A 20,740-nucleotide genomic window follows, 5' to 3' on the forward strand; every position below is an offset into this window, starting at 1 on the left:
GCAGCTGAAGGTTACCCAGGTCAAGCTGTTTGCCTTTGCTCCACCTCCCAAACTAGAGATGTGGTCACGAGACGTGTGACTGGAACAAGTGACTAGCTATGACGCGCTTTTATCTGGAGGTCTCAGGGGAGAATCTCAGTAGAATAGTCATCAGCTTTCCAGGTGTGTCCTTAGAGGACTGTGGTCTCCATTATTCGGTGAGCACCAGGGCAGGGGGTCCTTAGTCATCGCAGCTGGTCCTGATGGCAGCCATGGCATTGCCCATCCCGGCCCTGCTGCTTTTCTGGGCCCAGAGCAGAAACACAGCTGAGGCCTGGGTGTAATTGCTAGTTTGACCAGAACTCTTTCTCTGTGGTCAACAGACCCGAGGCTTTGTTCTTCATATTATTTGAGTATTTCATTTTAAAAACAACTTTATTGAGCTTTAATTTATATACCATAAACTTCATTCATGTTTACTGTACAATTCAGTGTTTTTAGTATTCAGTGGAACCTCAGTTCTTGAACTTAATTTGTTCCGGAAAACTGTTTGAGAAGCAATTTGTTCCCAAACCAAATCTCCTTTGTTTGTCTTCTGAGAGACATGTGACTCATCTTACAGGTGTCAGCATGAAAGGGTTGTTGGGTAGAGGATGGAGACCTGAAGTCTTGTTGGATAACCGAGACACTTTTTCTGTGAACAACTTGGTCAAGGACCAAATTGTTCAAGAACCGAGACGTTTGAGAGAACTGAGATTTGACTGTATTTACAGAACTGTGCAACTGTCGCTACAATCTAATCTTAGAAGGTTGTCATCACCCCCAAAAGAAACCTCACACCCATTTATAGACACTCCCCGTTCCCAGCCCAGCCCAAGGCAAGTCTAGTCCACTTTCTATTTCTATAGATCCACCTCATTCAGAAATCTCATATAAATGCACTCAAACACTCTGTGGGCCTGTGGGACTGGCTTCTTTCATGAAGCATAACATTCTTGAAGTTCTTCCATGTGTCAGTACTTCATTCGTTTTAATTATTGAATCCTCTACTCTCCTATGAGCCACATTTTGTTCAACCATCCATCAGCTGAGGAAGAGCTGGGTGGTTCCACTTTTTGGCTGTTGTATCATTCTCTTTGAATGGAAAAGAGAGTGGGTGTCAGAGAAATCTTGCACCCTGTTACATCTATGTCATCAGAGGGGTCAGGCCAGTCTCAGGCTGGTAACTCCTGGTTCATTTACTGATCCACGCAAACACTTATTTGGCTCCTCTGGGTGCCTGGCCCTGGTCTAAACCCTGGGAGCCTGCAATGAGCAAGACACAGGGGCCCGTGTCCTCATGGGACTGTCACTCAGGGGAGGGAGGCGATTAGGAAGCGAACAAACTTAAAAGTGTTAGGAAGTCGTAAGTGTGCTCAGAGAAATAATGTAAAATAATGTGAGAACATGTAAGAGGGAGTCCAGAATATTTTTCAGCATTTCTCTTTTATTTAAACATCTCTAGATGTTATCCCCAGCATTGGAAATTTCTATTTTACTTAAAGAATTATCCAAATAATTTCACTTTACATGGAAAAGTGAAATTATGGAGATTTGAGAGAGGAGGAATCCTGTTTATCTTTTATTTTGAGGACACACCCATGGAATGCCTTCTGGGTGGGATGTGGCTTATCTCTACACTGTGTGGGGTCAGTGCATGCCCCAACCCCCCGAGAGATCCCCCTCGCCCTTACTCCACCTGAGAAGGCTTCGTCCTTTCCAGCACACACACAGGACAGCTCAGAGGCCTTGGGAACTCCAGCAGAAATTGCATTAGTGTGTATGAGCAAATGACCCCAGTTATCTGGCCATGTAGAAAGCCACTGTTTTGCTCTTCATGAAAAATTAAAATCTTGTCCTGATCTGCTGCAAGGAAACGGATGAGGCAACTTGGGTGAACTCAGCCACTGTTGATTGGGTAGGTGATAAACTACGCATTTGCTTGACTCGGGGGATCAATGGAGAATCTTAAAGAGAAAATCACAGAAGAAATTAAGATTGAAGCTACAGGCCTCTGATACTGGGGATGCATTGTACAACTGCAACAAAGTAAGGCTCTCTCCTGAAAATGCATTATTCATCCCCTGCCTGGAACCAGTGTTACAGATGCTCATTCCTGTGGTTCAGCCCAAGTTGGTGATAGAAACAGACCAGAGACAGATGACTTGTATCTCACCAGGAAGGGTAGAATTTCAGATGAGCAGTCATGATCTTTCTAGGTTTGTATGTACCATCGCATCATGAATCGTGAGGATGAAGGCAACGGTGAGAGTTTAAATCCATTTGGGGCCACAGTGTGGGCTTCACACAGCATACATTTTAAGAGAAAATATCGTGGAATTGGTTATGTGGTTCATTCCCACATATTTCTCATCCACAAAATCTTGGAGGAACATGAAAAGTGGTTTGGGATTGAGAGGAGGCCTTCAATGGAAGAACATAATTTGCCCCCTAATGAAACTCGCTCATACAATCATTTACCAGACTGATATTCAGAAAAAGAAAATTGTCCCACTGGTGTTAATGGATTGCCATCTGTCTCAGATGTCATTGCTGTTGAAGTCACATGAGCCAGACAATGGGAACTTTTCTTTAATGAAAGCACAAAGTACTAGGAAATGACCCCAATGAGAGGTTTGCTTCAGCAACCGCAAACAGAGTTACCAATTATCTGGGCGAATTTCTCTCTGAATGTTCTGGAAAACTTGCAGTTCTCAGGGAGAATAAAGGTTCTTGCAGAGTTTTGAAGATCAAGTTTGAAGATTCTTTCGGTAAAGTTGTCCCGAAGCCAATTAACATTTCAGCGGGGAAGAGAGCAGACAAAACCTTCAAGGGTCGTCTGTCGCCCGGTATCTTCCTGAAGAGGGAAATACTGGAAATTGGTTAAGATCAGGATTCCTGCAAAACAGCTTGATTCCCAGTTCTGGTACTGACCAGTTCCACGGCCCAGGGTGAGCCACAGGTGCTCTCCAGCTTCAGCTTCCTCCTGTGCAGAGTGGGGACACTGTGAGCCCCCTCTCCAAAGGTTTGCTCACAGGATTCAGTGGGAGGCATGAAAATCCTTGAGCAGAGTAACCAGCATGCAGTAAATGCCCAATGCAATGGCAGCCTGTTGGGTAGAGAGGAAAGAGAGGGAATTCGTTACAATAGCAGAGAGAGTAAGGGAGAAAAGGGTGGGACTGCTTATTGCTTGTTTGTGAGAAATTTGACTCCTTCCCCTGAGAAATCAGAGCAAAATTCTTATAGGCCAATGAAACCATTGGCAGGTTGAAGAAATGTCTTTAACTCCCTTCCACCTGTCCCCTACCCACTCCCTAATTTTAAGAGAAAAAAAATTGTGGAATTGGTTGCGTGGTTCATCACTGACAATTAGTGAGTTGTTTGAACAGTTATTATAAACCAGACTCTAAACATATTGGGTAAACATTGGCATATCAATGATATTAGTCTGTTGGCTCCATGAGCAGGTTGGTGATGGCAGAACATGCAAAAATCTTCAATAACACAAATCATTTACTAAGCACATACTATGTGCCAGGCACAGCGCCAAGCATTATGAGACTTTGACAAAGAGGCCAAGGTCATGGTTATAACCTTCAGGCGGGTCAGCTGGGCTTATGCTGACTCACCGGGAGGATCCCATGACTGCAGCCCAGGCACTGAGTGTTTCCGACCCAGGCTTAGCTTGGATCCTGACCTCATCCAGCCTGTTCCTGGGGTTCATGCTGCGACCTGAGAAGGAACTTACAAACCAGCCTTCCAATTACCGTTTTAATATATGTATATAGAACTTAAGGTCACTTGATCAGTTTCCACAGACAGGGGGTCAGTGGGGTCCACCCTCTGCAGACAGGACAACCTCTGGCTCCTGAATGGAGGACCGGGGACAGGGCAAGGGAAGGGGATTCAGGAAAACATGGTGCAGATGCTTCGGGGACAGAGACTTTGCTCTCCTCCGAAAGTGGACACCCATGGGTGACGATGACAGATTTGACATCTGATGTACTTTTTTCTGATAAGAGGAAGTGGCTGAGCTAAAAATATTTCACAGAATCATTTTCTCTACCACAACTTCTCTCTAGCTAGCTTTCTTATCACTCATAAATATTTGTCTTGTCTGCTTAAAATGCTTGCAGGGTGGAAAAACAAACTTTGTTTTCAGTCTCAAATTACTCTGCGAGGTATATGAGTATTGGCATAAGATAGTAACAATGTACTTAAGCTAAACCAAGTGCTTAGCTCAATATTCAATTAAAGCCCAAGTTGGCTGCATATTAACACTGAATGGCATATCCACAGTGCCCGACATGGACCAGTCATAGTATCCATGTCCTTCATCTTTCTGTGATTGAGCACCATGTAATTTACTTGAAGCTAAGTGACAAAGGTCTGGGGATTGATTCCATTTGGTTCAGAAGCCCATCAAGACCCTTGTCTGAGTGCTGTGCTCTTTGATTTTGTCCCATGCACTTCTCTCCCTGCTGACCGCAAGCCCCTTTGCCTCTTCTCCTTGCCTTTTCTTTCTACCTCCTCCTTTCCTGAACTTGCCCCTGCCTCCACCCCCGGCACTGTCCTGCCACCTTCTCCCAGAGTCCCATGCAGGGATCCCCATGCCCTGACTCTCCTTGAGGCTGGGTATCAGGAGGCAGTTCTGCCCCTCAGGGCTTCTGGAAGGCAGGAGCCATCATGGCGTGAGAGCAGAAGTGGCTGGCGAATGTGGCTTCATCTCAGGCAAGTTTCTAAAGTAGCAGGGGAGAGCTGATTATGCGGACCGCTCCGAATTCAATCTCTTGGTTTATGTTATCGCTGGAGCCCGTGATGGAAGTGCTGCCCGTTAATTCAGCCTTGCCAGTGACTTATTCTTTATCTGGCGCAAGTAAAGAGAAACAATTACCTTGGTGTGACATTCTGCCATCACTACAAAGCCAACCACCTGCACCTGAGACTTTGCTATCAGCAGAAAGAACGGGTTAAACGCTAAATATTTCAGAGAGAAGAGAAGTAGCAGGGCTATTGGAAATAAATTTAAAAGACCTTCATGTATTCTGGTCATATATTCCTGGCACAAAACTTGCCCAGAGATAAAATAGCTTTCTGACAGGAGGGCTGGAGGAGGTGAGGAGGGAACTCTGGCACCCCCCACCCCCCGGACCCTGTCCGGCCTCCCGGCATGGACGCAGGTGTCTCCTTTGTGAAGGCATCTTTGACATGATTGAAGGAGGACTATTACTGCTGAGCCCTTTTCAATAATGAATTTAAATTATAAATGACATTTTGTTGTGCTCCCTTCTCTCCCACCTGTTGGTGGTTAACTGGGAAAATCAATACACTTGTTGTCTAAAGGGAACAGACATCTCAGGAAGTTAAGCCTGGAGCTTAGTTTTGGTTCCTAACTAAGCATGCTCCCAACCCTCCCCGACGTAAGTGCCTGCAAAGGCCACGTCCTGGGACCAGCCTAGCTGGACAGGAGGCTCACAGCCCCCTTGGGACACGCAGACATTCCCTCTGGTCTCTTCTCATGTGGGAACTGAACCTCGGGACGATTTAGGACCATGGGTGACAGGCTGCCCAGGGCACCCTGTGCACTGTCATCCCCCCATGGGTGGTGGGAGTAACGACCTGCAATTAAAGTGATAGGGCTGGTTCAGTGAGACAGTTACCAGTCAAACCACAGAGAAGTCATCGTTTGTTTTCTGCCATTGCAGGAAGCTGCTAAGACAGAGGAGAGATAGTTTAGGAGTAATTATTGGTGCATCAGCCCTCTCCGCTGACCCCGCTGTTCAGAATTTTCTCTCATGGCATCAACAATTCTTGGAAATTAGATGTGCTTTCCTTATTAATGCCAGGGTAGGGAAGTGGAAAACGCGGGGCTTCCTTCACAAATAGCTACTTAATGTTGCAATCCCCACCTATAGGTCATGAGAGACAAGGAGGTTCGCCCACTCCTGAGCACAGAACGCCTTGGTGAAGAGAAGGATTAGCTTGGACAGACAGGTCCTAGCACTTGCTGCTGGCCTGGGCACTTTCGGCTGCACGGTGGAGCCAGGCACACTCCTCACTTGGGCTGGAGGGGAAGGGCCTGTCCCCAGGGGAGTCTGGGCTCACCTCCCGGAGGCACCGTGTTCTCCAGCAGGCCCTGCGCTCCTGCTGCTTCTCAGAAGATCCCCGACTCCCTCCACGCCCATCGCCCATCCGTTCTCCTCAGGTAGAGTGCCTGGAGCAGCTGGGCACAGTGAGGGAGGGTGACAAAGGGGCCGTAGAGGCTGTGTGTGTGTTTGTGTGTCCTGCTGTGGAGTCATTAGTTGTTAGCTGCCACTACCTGGGCACAGGCTGCCGCCCCAGGGGCTGCACAGCCCAGGGCTCAGTTCCTTGCTGGGAAGATGGGGCCCAGGTCCCCGTTAGCCTCACTAACCTAGAATGGGAAGGAAGTTCCGCAAGAGGAGGGGAGGTAATACCTGAAGTCTACTTTCTTTATGGTGGAGTAGCTCACGCCACCCCTGTGACAAGATTTCTCTGGAAGACTTCTCCATTGAAGCATATCTAAGCAGTGGCATTGGTCTGGATGCAGAGGACTGGCCTAGCTGACCTCTTGACCCTATAGCCACTTGGGCAGCTGTCACCCAAGCATGCCTGGTCAGTCCTGATCTCAGACTGAGAGAGTCCATAGGAGGGACACACTGCACAAGCCAGGAGCCACTCTGTCCAGTGACAGGCCCAGCCACGCACTCCGTCGGGAGGGCTCTGCAGGCCGGGAGCTGCCTGCCTGGCAAACCGCTGAGTGGCTGATGTGCCTTGACATATCACCTGCACAAAACACACCATTGCTCATTTTTTCTTTTCAAATGAAAGTCTCTTGAGCAGAGCACTTGATTAGAACACGTTGGATGGGCAAGGTTATCTTCTCTAGAGAAGAAATAGCTGTCCCTACAGGGAGGAAGTGTCCGAAGCAGCAGGGTTGGGGAGGGCTTGTCAGAACTGGAGCTGGATATAAACTGCAGGAGTCAGCGCAGCCTTTGTTGAGAAGGCAAGGCCCTGCCCCAGAGGTGGCAGGGAGCCCAGGCAACGTGACAATGGGAGACCCAGGGCGCAAACCGGGCAGGTGTGCAGGGGCTGTGGCCACTCTCCTCCAGTCCCTGCTCCACTCTGAGGGATCTTGGGAGAATCACATTCCTCTTCCAGTTCTGCTTTATTCAACTTTAAAGGCAGGGGTTGGACTCAGTGACCAAGATCTGTCCCTGCCATGCCAACATTTGGATGGCCTCCCATCAGTTACCTATAAGCTGATTCTAAAAGTTGAAGACAAATAAATTACATTTATATTATTATGGCTATAAAATAGTGTTCCCTGGAGAGTCAAATTATGTCCTAGTATTTCATTTCATTCTCTGTGCATCCAATATACTGACCCCCTATTTCATGCAATGAAGACTTTTCTGGCATCAAGTTCAGGTAGATTCTCCTTTTTTTCACCCTCCATTAATTGCCTTTCACATATCCTTGCATTCATTCACATTACCTCTTTCGTCATCAATTGCCTTTTTTGCCTGAAGTCCTCTCTCGGAGTCTCTTTTTCTTGCTCCAATCTAGAACATTCTCTTAGGTTGTACCACTATATCAGGATATCCTGACCTTTTCTTTCTTGGCTTATATTTTCCTTTGGCTGGAGTACACCCTTACATAATTTCCTAAGATAGTATGTACAGGAGTTCTACTTTCTGTTCTTCAAAAGTCTGAATATGCTTTCATTCTGTGCTCCTACTTGACAGATTGGCTGGATTTAGAATCCCAAGTTGAAATTTTCTTTGTAATAGTCAAAGTAGGATAAATATCAGTGGCATAACAGAGTTTACTGTGCACTCACATCACAGCCTGCTCATTCTTCCATAATATTGGAATGCAGGTGTTTCTCTGCTCCATACAGTGATTCAGGGAGTTTATGCAGACTCCTTGTACTTTGTGGCCTCCAAGGTCACTGTGGACAAGGATGAGAGAGAGAGAGAGAGAGAGTACTGAAAAGGCCCACCAGCCCTTAATTGACACAGCCAGGAAGTGGTGTATCGTTCTTACACCTTCTCTGTGAGAATAAGCTCCCCATGAAGGAGCATGGGAAGTGTCGTTTGGGAATGCAGGAAGGAAAATCCAAACCATGACGTAAAGGCATCATCTTTAAGCAAGCGGCATCTCTGATAACAAGTCCAGGGCTTGGGTGAGCTATTTTAATTTATCTGGAAGTTATTAGGATCATTTCTTTATCTCCTTTAAGGTCATTACTCATTTATTGCCAGTACCTCCCTGACTAGCATTGGGATTTGGGTCAGGAGATTGAGGCCCTCGCCTCCAACACAAAAACTTAGGAATCAAGATAAATAATAAATAATAATATTTTAATGTAATATTGTACAAAATAGAAATCATTACAAAAATTCATGATGAACAAATTAATAATGCATGTCCTTGGCATTGTGAAATTTTGCAGTAAGGTATCTGGCTTTGTGGCACCTTCTGAGGACTCTTCAATCTAAAAATATATATCCTTCCTCAAATGAAAACACATACAAGGTCTGTCCAGAAAAAGTCCAGCCATGTTACTATAATGAGAAAGGTTTGCACAACATTGATGTAACCTGGCAGCCAAGAAGAGTGGACTGGAATGTGCATGTGTGAACAATGATGACTTCACTGTACTAGTCAGTGAGGGTGGTAGACACCACCGAGTGAGCATGTGTATCATGTGGCCGTTGCATTCAAAATGACTGAGCGAGTAGAGCAATGAATCTGCATCAAATTTTGCATTAAGCTTGAACATTCCTCTGCAGAAACTATTCAGATGATTCAGAAGGCCATACTTATGGGCAACTGGTGATTGGCAGCTTCATCACGACAATGCACCTGGTCATGCATCAGTCTTGTGCAGAGATTTTTGGTGAAATATCAAATCACCCAGGTGACTCAGTCCCCCTACAGCCCAGATTTGATGCCCTGCAAATTATGGCTTTTCCCAAAACGAAAATTGATTTGAAAGGGAAAAGATTTCAGACCATCAATGAGATTCAGGAAAATATGATGGGGCAGCTGATGGCGACTGGGAGAACTGAGTGAAATCCCAAGGTGCCTACTTTGAAGGGGATGCCTGAGGTGTTATTGTCCTGAGTACAATATTTCTTGTATCTTCTTTAATAAGTAGCTCTATTTTTTCATAGTATATGGCTGGATACTTTCTGTACAGACCTCATATAATTTTTTTTAAACAATCCTCTCTTCTTGGTGTCCTCTTCTGTCTTCCTGGAAATCTTCATTGGATATGTAGCCTCCTGGATCGATATTTCTGTCTCAACTTTTCTCTCCAAATTTTTGTTTCTATATAATTTTATTCTATATTCTGGAAAATTCCCTTGGCTTTATTGTTCACTCTGAGTAACAAACTTTTTATTTAAAATATTGTGCTTCTAATTTCCCAGCACACTTTCTCATTCTTTACTTTCTAGGAGTAGCATCTTCTTGAAACTGTTTGAGGATACTAGCCAATAATTTTTGGCTTTCTGTTCAAATTCTGCTTCTACTTTTACGTTTTTTTTTTCACATGGATGATCTTTGTGTGTGTGTTTTTAATTGTCATTTTTTGTTTCTCTGTTTTCAGTGTGTTTGTGATCTCATTCCGTCCATTTTATGTGGTGGGTCTGTTAACTCTTGATTGACCAGTCAAAGGCAAGAATGAAGAAGGTGCAGGTGCTGACAGGACTCTTCATGGGGCAGGACGAGCAGGCTGTGAGCAGACGTTCTGGTTTTCATTCTGCACGAGGGACTTTTCATAGAGACCTTCTATCACCCTGCCCCCTCTCAGCTCTGCCTTTGGGGGAGGTGTCATTCGGCAGCCACCCCTTCTGCCCACATTCTAGACTATAAGCTGAGGTGTCTCTGCTCTGTTCACCAGTGAATGTTCTTCCAGAAATGCTCACTGAGGGTAGCTGTCCCATTCTCTTCACTTTCTGTGATTTATTCTTCCAAGGTCATTTTCATTGATACCAAGGAAGAGGAAGCAATGCATGTGCCTACCCCGTCATTTTGAACCCGCCTCTTCTGTTTCAACCTGCGTGGAAGACCTAGCCCCCTGGTGCTAACACTTGGCAGCTCAGGCTTCCAAAGCCCAAAGCAAAGCTATTATAACCCCTCTGCCAGCTCCCAGAGTATCTGCTTCTCTTCCGGTCATGCCCACCTCAAGGAATCCACCCACTTGCTCAAGTAGGAAAATTGAGTCGTCTGTCATCCCTCCCTTTTCCATCTCTGGCATCAAGCCCACATGAATCCGCTCCCCGAATTTGTATCTGAAATCTGTCCCCATCTCCAGCCCCGACTACCACCAACCTAGACAAGCCAGCCTTGGCCTCCTTCCTGCCGGTCTCCCACCCCCCCAACCCATTCTCCCCATGGCAGAGTGAGCCACCTAGAGGATAATAACCCCAGTTCCTCTCTCCCATCGCCCTTTCAGTGAAATCTAAGTCCCCGGCCAGCACCTCCCAAATCTCAGTGAGTCCCCACTCCCGCCTTTGCCTCAGGCTCCAGCCACCCTGGCCTCCTCTGGTGAGCGGCTCCCTCTTTCCCAGCTCTCCGCATAGCACCTCTTTGTCACTCCATGCTACGTAGGTTTCGCCCAGCCATTTTTCCTTGTGCCTGTACCTGCTCATTTCCTTCACAGCCCTTGTCCCAACTGGTCTGCACATACAAACGGCTCAGATCCTGTCCTTTACCAGTTTATTGTCTGGTCGTGCCTGGACCCCAGGCTCCCTGAGCATAGCAGTCAGGCTGGCTTTCTCCAGCGTGTCCTTGGCCCCTGCATGGTGCTGGGCAGGTGGGCTCAGCAAGGGTTGAGGGGTAGATGAGGAAGCAGATGCCCAACATGGTTGGGTCCCAACCAGCCTTGGGGGCGTGGGCTGGGTGCCGTCCTCTCCTGGGCACAGCTCCAGCTGATCTCCTGACTCCATTGCATCGCTGACCACTGCAGCTCGCCCTCGTCAGAACTGGAGACATTGGCTCTCCCAAGACACAGATGAGAGCCAGGCACCTGGTGCGCCATCTGCCTTCTCACAGTCTGGTCCCTAGCTGTCTTTCCACTTTGTCTCCCTCTGCTCTGCCTCCCGCCCTCTGAACTCCTGCCTTCACACATCTGTGCATTTGTTTAGCCTAAGATGCCCTCTCTTCTATATGCACCTTCCAAACCCTGCCCATGCTTCAGGGCCTGGAGAAAGCATTACCTCCTCAGGGAGGTCTCCTGAACCCCGCACTTGGATGGCCTCTCTCAGCTCCTCCCTTGTGCATCCTGTTATAGCTCGTAGGCCATCCTGCCCTGTGCCTGGCTGTTGGTGGGAAGGTGTGCTTCCCCCACTGAGCTGTAAGACCTGAGAGAGGACATTGGTTGGGGCTGGCCTGCCCACCGAGAGCCCCTTGGTGGACGTTATACCACAGGAGCAGATGAGGGGAGCCTATCCAGGGCTGGCACCCAGACTTCAGGCCTGTGGGGGGCAGGGTGGCCCACTGACCACTGGACCTTGTGTCCAAGTGTTAGGACGCTAGTGTGGCTGCAGCTGTAACAGGCTGTGAGTCCGCCGCTCTGTATCCCTCTGTCTTAGCAGGCACTTGGGGTAGCTTTGCTGAGATACTTTAGTGCGCCTCGGTGAAAAAGCAAAGAAGTGATGGAGGCCCCTCCACCCTCCAACACCCTTAAAGCTCTACTGGTGCTGCTCATGGACTGGCTCGGGATGAGCCAAAATGCCAACAACCATGACCGGAGTCCAGGTTGTCATTCCCAGCAGGGCTGGCCTGGTGGTCCCCAGGGTCTGGTCCAGCTCAGCAGGATGGAGCCGTCTGCAGTCTGTGAGCGACGCCTGCGTGGTATGCAGACAAGGCCTGCGGAGCCCGTGCTGGTGCCAGAGCTGGCATGCCAGCGGTGAGCTGCTGGGCAGTTACCGCCTTTTATTTTCTTCCTCCTGGCAGGAGGCGCTGCTACAGGGCTGCGCTGCGAGGCTCCTGGCACTGCACACCCTTCTCTTGCCGAGACACCTGCCTGTGACTAGATGGCCAGATTGCTCCAAAAATGAGAACCTGGAAGGAGCCTGCCAGGTGCCTCCTGCGCGGGGTTGAGGCTGTTCTCTCTGAGTGCCCCATTCTGAAGGCAATTAGTCTAATTGCTTTTGTTATTTCAGAAAACAGATTAAACTACCCAAGTGTTTCAGGGCAGAAAAGCGTCTACAATGTAGTATAAGAAGCATTGAGGAGCATTAATTCACAGCCAGCAGTGTCTGAACAAACAACCAGAAAGTGGGCATAAGGAATGGGCACCACAGCAGTCAGTACCTTTGTGGGGTGGACAGCTTGCCCCTGGGGATTGGGGCTGGGGGCGGTCCCCACTCCTGGCTGTCTCTGAGTAGAGTCGGGGTCCTGCTGAGGCCCAGGAGCCGTCCTGGGCTCCTGTCCTTCTCCCCCTGCCTGCAAGGTCTGTGGGTCCCGTGTCCCCCTGCTAACCCCCATTCCACCCCACCCCCATCGCCGACAGGGCTCCGCTCATCCTCTGTGTCCAGGGCCAGTAGAGCATCTTCCAGCTGCATCCCTGTCTTCCCAACACCCACCTCAGGGCCACCACAGGGGCTGCCTGAAACACAAGTAGCACAAATGGGGACCTAATCACCACTTCTGAACACCTTTACGGCTTCTATAGGCTACCAGACCTGGGGAGCTGGGAGCCCAGCCTGCTGGCACGCAGGCATTGCAAAACCTTCTAGTTGCCACCTGCTTTTGCTCTGTGCTTCATACTGCTGAGCTCTGGCCCAGTGGGGTGTGGTGCACACAACACACACACATACACACACACTAGACTGCTCCCCTTTGCTTGCCTGCAGGACAGGCACCCTTGCTTTGGGAAGCCTTCCCTGCCATGCAGGAAGAGTGAGGCACCTTCTTCTTTGTACTACACCCCCCACCCCAGGCCTGGGACTGATCTCATGTTCACACTGGGTTGCCCCCGTTTGGTCTCACTGATGCCCTGACCAGATTGCGAGCAAGTGAGAGAGGAGGGGCCTTGCCTTCTTCACTACAGTCCTAGCATGCGACAAAAGACCTATTATTCACAGAGAATTCAATACCTGCTGGTTGAGTAGATGGATAGGTGGAGGGGATGGATGGGCAGTGAATGAATGAGTAGCCCGGAGGATGGGCTAATGCTCTTGTCCTGGGTCATTCTTCCATTTCAACCTGCTCAAAATCAGGAACCACCCCAGGGAAGAGAGAGAGGGAGTGATTCCCTGGGCCCTCCGTTCTCTGCCTCCCCGACCCTGCACTAGCTTTTCCTGTGTGGGAAGCAGAACATGGTAACGTGGTGAGAACCTTGTTCAGAGAGCATCTGAGCAGCTTGAAGACAGAGGCCATGCCCTCCTTACTTCCTCTCAGAGCCACATGAGGTTCACAGATCAGCCTCTCTCCCAGTTCCATCGCCCAAAATGTGCAAATCCCAACTCAGTCTCTCCTTTCAGCACTGGAAGCCTGGTTAGCATAGGGGTTGAGGTCAGGTCTCTTGGACAAGTGAGCTGCCCCTTTATGTCTCCACAGGAAGACCCTGCAGTACAGATACACCCATCTATTTAAAGTTGTCCTTTATTATGTGGTGAAAAAAATAGAAGAGGATGCAGCCGGAAGGTCTGAGCTGTAGTTAGGACTCACACACCTCTCATACCCAGAACACCAACCACCTGCCCAGAGTCACTGGGAGGGTTTCTTATGCACCAGCTTCCAGGGCCCAGCCCAGACCTGCTGAATCAGAATCTTTGGGATGGGATCCAGGATGGGTATTTTAAACCAGCACTTCTGGAGTTTCTTATGCACGGGAAGATTTAGATTCATTGCCTAAGAGATTCCGAGAGTCCAGTGGAAAGGATTTAAAATGACAGAAACCTGAATCACATACACCCCTTCCATCTTGGAGGCCCCAAACCTGGCCCCTTGGCAACCCACCCAGTGGGCTCAGCAGCCTTTGCTCCTTCTCTTTGATCTGCTTCCCCTGCCTCAGCAGAAACACCTCCTGTTCCCCACATCCTCAGAACTACCTGCGTCTTCAACCATCAATATAATTACTTGGAAATACTGCATCCTGCTTAGAATTTATTTTAGTCACGCTTGTCTGCATGCCACTTTGTCAGATGCATCGTTAAGGCTTTTTTTCTTCCCACCTTCAGCAGATTACATTGTCCATTCATTCTGGTTCACACAGCTGCTGTCACATGGACCAGCCTGCATCGCAGGTCCCAGGCTGAAGCCCACGGAGATGACATGCCCCTTAAAGGGCAGGGGACACCTTCCCCCCCAACTGGGCCACCCCACAGGCTCCCCTGTGGGAGGTGCGCCCGTGGGTGTGATCTCAGTGCCCCTTCCCCCTGGGAAGTGGGAAGAGGGCACTGGTTCTGGACCACTTGCGCTTGGGAGCTCAGCCTCTCTGTGCTGGTCTGTCTCCCCCTAAATCCACCCCCCCTGTCCTATATGCTTCAGTTCCCACTGTAGCTCAGAGCCCTGCAGGGGTTTCTCGGGGTGTGTGACATGGGACCTACTCTTGGGACGCGCACTCTCTCTTTGGGGAAAATGCAACGTGCAGGAAGTCACGGGGTAATACAGGCCAGCGTGGGGTGCATTATTCCACATGTATGAGGAACAGAATTACAGCCTCAAGGAGCTCAGAGGAGATGAATGTGGGCTGAGCCAGGTAGGAAGGGCTTGGGCCGGATGAGTGGGAGATGGAGTGGTTGCTCCAGCTGGAGGTAATGACAGCAGAGGAGGAGCGAGCATGCCATGGGCAGAGGCCAGGGGACGACAGGGTAGTGGGGCCTTTCAGGGACTGACAGTGAGAACCCCGGATGGAGGAGAATTGTCAGTGCACAGACGATCCAAATTAAAGGCAGGTCATAGAAAGGTTTGACTTAAATTTCTTGATCATTCAGCTATGTCCTGTAGGAAAAGCATAAGACATTTTAAAATGACCTCTTTTTTCACATAACCTCTGAGAATGTCTCCAATCAAACTTTGCAGTTGGGTCGACCTTTTCCCTGGCTCCTGGCCATGAAGTCACAGTGCCCTTCACTTTCTGCGCAGCAGCTTCTCTCTGTCTTTCCTGGCTGATGCACACCAGTCCCCCTGGGCTGGGGAGGCTTGGGTCTGCTGGCCACAGAAGGCCAGGGTGCGTCCCTGGTGCTTCTGCCACCGCCATCAAATGAACTTGCCCTGCGACACTGGCCCCTCTGGTGACGCTTTGTTGTAAAACCAGAAGAATGTTTTTCTTTTGTGAAAGAGAGCAGCTTTCTTCACACACCTTGCATGTTTTAAGCCTGGGTTGTAGTTTTGTTTAGGGTGTTTGGAGGTGAAGGGACTGTCTTTCTCATTATTTCACCAGAAAAACTTGCACGTAGAGCCAGCAGAAAAGCATGGGTTTGTCACTGGAGAAACGTAGCAGCCTTAATGTTAGCAATGCGGGCTGTCGGGGGGGACGGGGGGCGGTACCTCGCCCCTCCCCCTTGGCCTGGCAGGGTCTTGCTCAGACAGAGGCAGGTGCTGTGCTGTGGGGTTTGTGTGGGTGTGGCAGAGGAGGCACCTTAACATCCTTGATGCACGTGTTGGGGGGCACAGAGGCCAGGGAGAACATTTACAAGACCTTGGAGACATGCGAGAGACTTGTTTTGTTGTGTCTGTGAACACACACTGAACATTCAGGAACTGTCCCAGTGGGAAGTGATTGGAACTGAATTCAAAACAAAGAGTCAATATAGACCTGGTGGAACTGTCTGGCACACGAAGGCTTAGGGCATCCCTGCGACAAATGGGTAATGCAGGTGAAGAAGTCCGTTCTTGCCTCACCAACCTCCACCGGCCTTTTCTGGCCCTTTCCGTCCTCTTACCTGCCTTGAGCTCCTCAGGGCCTGACACATGTCACTGGATACCTGGCCCAGGAAGGATGTAGCTGTGAGGACCTGTGCCTGCCTTTCCCCATGCACAGCCCCCATCTTGGACGACGACATCTGTGGATGGCTGAGGACCAGGCTGATTGTTTGTGAAAGCAGAGACCGTCGCTTACTTCTCATGGGAGGCTATGTGCTTGGCAGGACCCTTCCTCAGCACCTATGTAGGTGGAGAGCTGGGAGGCCTGAGGGGTGGTTATGGGAATGTGATCATTTCTTTTTACATGTGTTGGGGTGAGTTGAATTCTCGAATGAAAAAAAGTACAAGATTTATTAACGAAGTTGATCAAAAGGCATAACAAATCATCTAAAGAGTATAAAATACTTAAGTGTAAACACCAGTGTCCAGGGTCACTGGTGTGAAATACATGAACCCCATATTTGGCTGGTCTGTCACCAGCAGGGTTTGTAACTACAGAATTTCTTTGGAAATTTGGGTTTGTTTGCTTGTTTCTGGGAACCAAATCTTCATTCATTTCAAGATGTTTAAGGACAGCTTGCAGCAACTAACACTGGCGAGCTGAAACAGGGAGGTTACACTGTGGAGTTGGGATATGGAGCAGAACATTGGTCAATGCCCCAGCAAACTACTTGGGAATTAGATGAAGTTTCCTGCAAGAAACCAAACTGCTGAGAATGGGAGAATCACCCTTGTACCTCGAAGGCAATCAGCCTGTTATGACAGGGGAGGATGGATGGCAGGTCCCAATATTGAGACACAGGATTGAAACCCACACCAGTGTGGCATTTCCCCCCTCGATTAGAAATTTTAATAGCGAAGCTGTGTTGACAGATGGAATTTGAGTAAGTGATTTGTGCAGGCAGCCCACAATTCACAAGAGGACTTTTGTTCCCAGCAGTCTGTCGCAGGCTGCGGTGTGGACCCGGGGAAAGTGAAATGCAGTTTGCATGGGCACATTCCCCACAATGGGGGTCAATTTACAGATGAGTCTCCAAAACTTTATTTAACCCTTAATGTAGTTAAAAAATACACACATGGTTGATAGCAGAGAACCCAGTGGGGTTTTTTATTGGCTAACCTCAGAGCATGTAAGACTGGGAAGGGTTTGAGTGACAGTCGAGTCCAAGCCCCTATTTGTCAAATGAAGAAACTGAGTTTCAGGGAGGCACAGTGTCTGGCCTGTGGTCACACAGCCAGCCCATGTGACTAGAGTCCAGGTTCTGGCCCAGGCAATAATCCCAAGAGGCTGTCAGACATGTTTAGGTTCCTCTAAGTTGCGGTGGGCCCCATTGGATGTTTGCTATTCCCAGTTTCACTATAAAATATGTCCTGTCCCTTCATTTTAAAATGGAGATGGGGCTTAGGGAACTACTAGTAGGCTTCTAGTGAAATAGAGCCCACAGGTAGGATGAAGAAAGAAGAAATGTGTGTTTGTGTGGCCAACGACAACCAGGTGAAACTAGCTCAGCTGAAAATGGCGAGAGACCAGGAGCTGAGGCTGTGGGAAGGTTGCAATCCTCAAGGGCGAGCAGGGCTTTGCCTATGAGACCCCACAGAGAACAGATAACTCTGCCCACCAGGTGGCGCTGTCACCTCCATTCAGCTTTGTTACTGCCTTTGTTGGAAGAGCACTGTCCTAGGACCCTGCGTCACTGATGGGGATGGGGAGAGGGTCACATGAGTCCTTGATAAAAGAAAGGGGAGACGGTCTTCCAGAAACAGTTCATGAGTTGCAAGTGTGTAACCCAGAGCACATCAAGGCCGAAACAGGAAATAAAAGCCAAAGTATTTCATGTCACAAAACAGAAGCTGGCATTTCATCTGGATGTGGCCCACACATGACCTTAGGGTGCCCTCTGGCCCAGAGACAGCCTCGGGCGCTAGAAGTCCACATGTCTCCTTCCTCTTCTGCATGACCTGTCGCCTCAGAGTGGCTGCTGCTTCATTTTGTCTTTAACTCCCTGCTGTCCTTGCCCAGACGTTAGGTAATACTGTATCTGTTGATTGAATTTGCTCAAGTTTAAAGTAGATTTCTGAGAGCAAAACAATATTCCAAAACAACAAAATTTAAAATTTATACTTGAAATCCTAGGCAAATGTTTCCCTGCCCTCCTCCTTTGGCAACCGTCAGCTTATTCTCTATATCTGTATGCTTATTTCTCTTTTGTTTTATTTGTTTATTAGATCCCACATATAAGTGAGATCATACAGTATTTGTGTTTCTCTGACTTATTTCACTTAACACAATACCCTCTAGGTCTATCCATGTTGTCACAAGATTTCACTCTTTATATGGCTGAGTCATATTACATTGAATGTAAGTACCACTTCCTCTTATCCATTTGTCTATCACTGAACATCTAGGTGTTTCCATATCTTGGCTATTGTGAATAATGCTGCACTGAATATAGGGGTGCATGTATCTTTTTGATTTAGTGTTTTGTTTGCCTTGGGTAAAGAAAACAAATGTTTCTTTAAAATCTAGAATTTATGATCTAATCCTAATCACAACTGGTGGTCCCAAGTATTGAGTGGCTCTTGCTACGGTATCAGTTCCACGGGCAGGCTCTTGGCAGGTTGGTTACTGATACCCCAAGGAAACGGGAGAAAACAGTGGAATCCCCTCCGTTTCTGGAAGTCTGCTGGCTGAAAAGCCCCCTGGGGAGTTTCAGCCTCAGGCACCACCCACTTGGTGGCGGTTGGGGTCTGTGGTGGGATGGGGAGGTGACAACATACTTCCCTTTAGAGAGGCAGAAATCTGAGCTGTTCATGAGCACCAGCTCCACATTGGGCATTCGAGGCCATAGAAGCTGGGATGTTGAAGTTCCCATCAGATTCTCCTGCCTGCCGCTTCTAGAATATCTGAAACTGTCCTCCACATTTTATGCCCTTTCTTGTCCTTCCCAGGAGGCTGGCCAGGGTCTACACACACAGCAGAGGGTTCAAAAAAACACTCACTGAAACCATCTCAAAAGTTGCAGGTTTCAAAGCATTGGACTCTTCCCTCCCCCCTCCTGCTGTGTGTTTAATGATAAAGCTCCTGTTGATGACAGTGGCCTGTGAGCCCTCACAACCAGCCAGCAGTCACCTCTCACCTTGGGCACACCACTCAGGCCCTGCCGTCCCCATTGCACAGCCAGGCACAGCCTCAGAGGACAGATGTCTTGCCAGATGTGGAGGGGCCTGGATTCCAGCCCCAGGGCACCTCCCTGGAGTCTCATCAAGGAAAGCCCAATCTCCCTTGTGAAATTCATGGGGCAGGCACAGCCTTGACCAATTCCGAGACCCACTGCAAGCTGGGGTGGAGACAGACAGAAATGGGAGGAGCGGGGGTACTGTCTCTCCCCACAGAAGGTTGGCCAATGACATCTGTGTTTCCTTGTGAGTGTCCTGGCTGGGATGGTGACAGCCAAGGCAGATATTTCAAGGCTTCCATTACTCATTTCTTAAGGATGATATCATTCTTGTATATTTATACATAAATTGCTATTTTCTTGAGCAGGCTCAAAGAAATGAAACACAGATAGAAATAATGTTGAAAATGTTTACCTATTTCCTCTCTGAGGGCATCAGATTAGCCCTTTCTGTGGGTGGAATGTGTAATCCGCAGGGAGACAATATCATCCTTTTGATCTTGCAATACATTTTTCATATCTTCGCCGCACAAGCTGATTAGTATCGTGACATTTTTAAACAATGGCTATTTGTTGTACAGAATGGGAAGGGAAAGCTGAGCTGAACATATAGATAGATGGGTGCTTGTCGAAGGCCAGGCTGTGGGAATGAGTTTTCCCGCGTTTCTTTTGCTCACTGACATTGGCCTTAACCCCTTCATCCCAGGATACGGTCTTGTGCACTAATTGGAATCTGATGCTCAGCTGTATGAATTGGCCTCTCCTCACTCTTACAAGGAGAACCATTGATTAATGGCCTCATCCACTCCTTCCAAGGTCACCATGTCCCCTTTTCTTCTGGAAGTTAAAGAACCCTTGATTAAATGGCAGAAGCGGATTGAATGGGGAAATATATGAAGAAGGGCTTTTATAAACTGCAGGGCCAGGCAGATGGGAGATGCTGATGATTCCTTTGTAGATGGTGCCCGTAGGCAAATGACACAGGCGGCCACGCAGCATTTGATTGGCCGGCTGCCCTGGCTCGCTAACATGGAAACTGACATTTCTAGGAGGCTCCTTAGCACCCCACTCGCCTCCCTTCAGGGCTTTAGGGCATTTCAAAGGAAGATAAAGGAGAGAGCAGCAGAATCGGAAAGGACACAGATTTCAAATGTTTTGTTTTGTTTTGGCTCAGAAGAATTTGGTTTGTGTGGGGGAGGGGCAGAGGCTCATCCTGAGCGGGGTGCACCCTCCTGCGTTCCCCAGAGGCCTGTGCTGTCCTGCCCAGTTGCTGAGATCAGTCAGATGAAGGCCTGGTAGCAGCAGCGGGAGGGCTGGGAGCAGCCAGCAAAGGAAAGGAAAGTCGCTGCCTGACCGTTTGCAGCTCCATGGCCTGCGGCTCCTGCCCCAGGCCCCGCTGCAGCAGGGTTAAGATCTAAGGTCCCTGGTAGCCACTGCGGGGGAACAGATAAATCATGAATGAATTCAAAATTTTATTTCCTTCTCTGAGCTCGCTTGCTGGCTTTCTCTCTCTTCTTGTTCCTTCTGTACCTCCCCACCCTGGGAACAATGTTATAGAAAATTATAAGTTGTCGATGCCACCCAGTGCTTTTAGCTCTGTCCTTGCTAAGGTGCCTGTGGAATGCCATGTCCCCCGTCCT

At 48.7% G+C, this 20,740-nt stretch overlaps 1 long non-coding RNA gene across 1 annotated transcript in view; it reads left to right on the forward strand.

The window, feature by feature from the left end:
* Positions 1 to 20,740, forward strand: part of LOC150000803 (uncharacterized) — a 139,145-nt gene that overhangs the window by 68,182 nt on the left and 50,223 nt on the right. The gene's annotated exons all lie outside the window — the stretch shown is intronic.

The sequence above is a fragment of the Furipterus horrens genome, unplaced genomic scaffold (assembly GCF_987537825.1).
Source record: "Furipterus horrens unplaced genomic scaffold, mFurHor1.1.pri manual_scaffold_10, whole genome shotgun sequence".
In the NCBI taxonomy this organism is placed as follows: Eukaryota; Metazoa; Chordata; class Mammalia; order Chiroptera; family Furipteridae; genus Furipterus; species Furipterus horrens.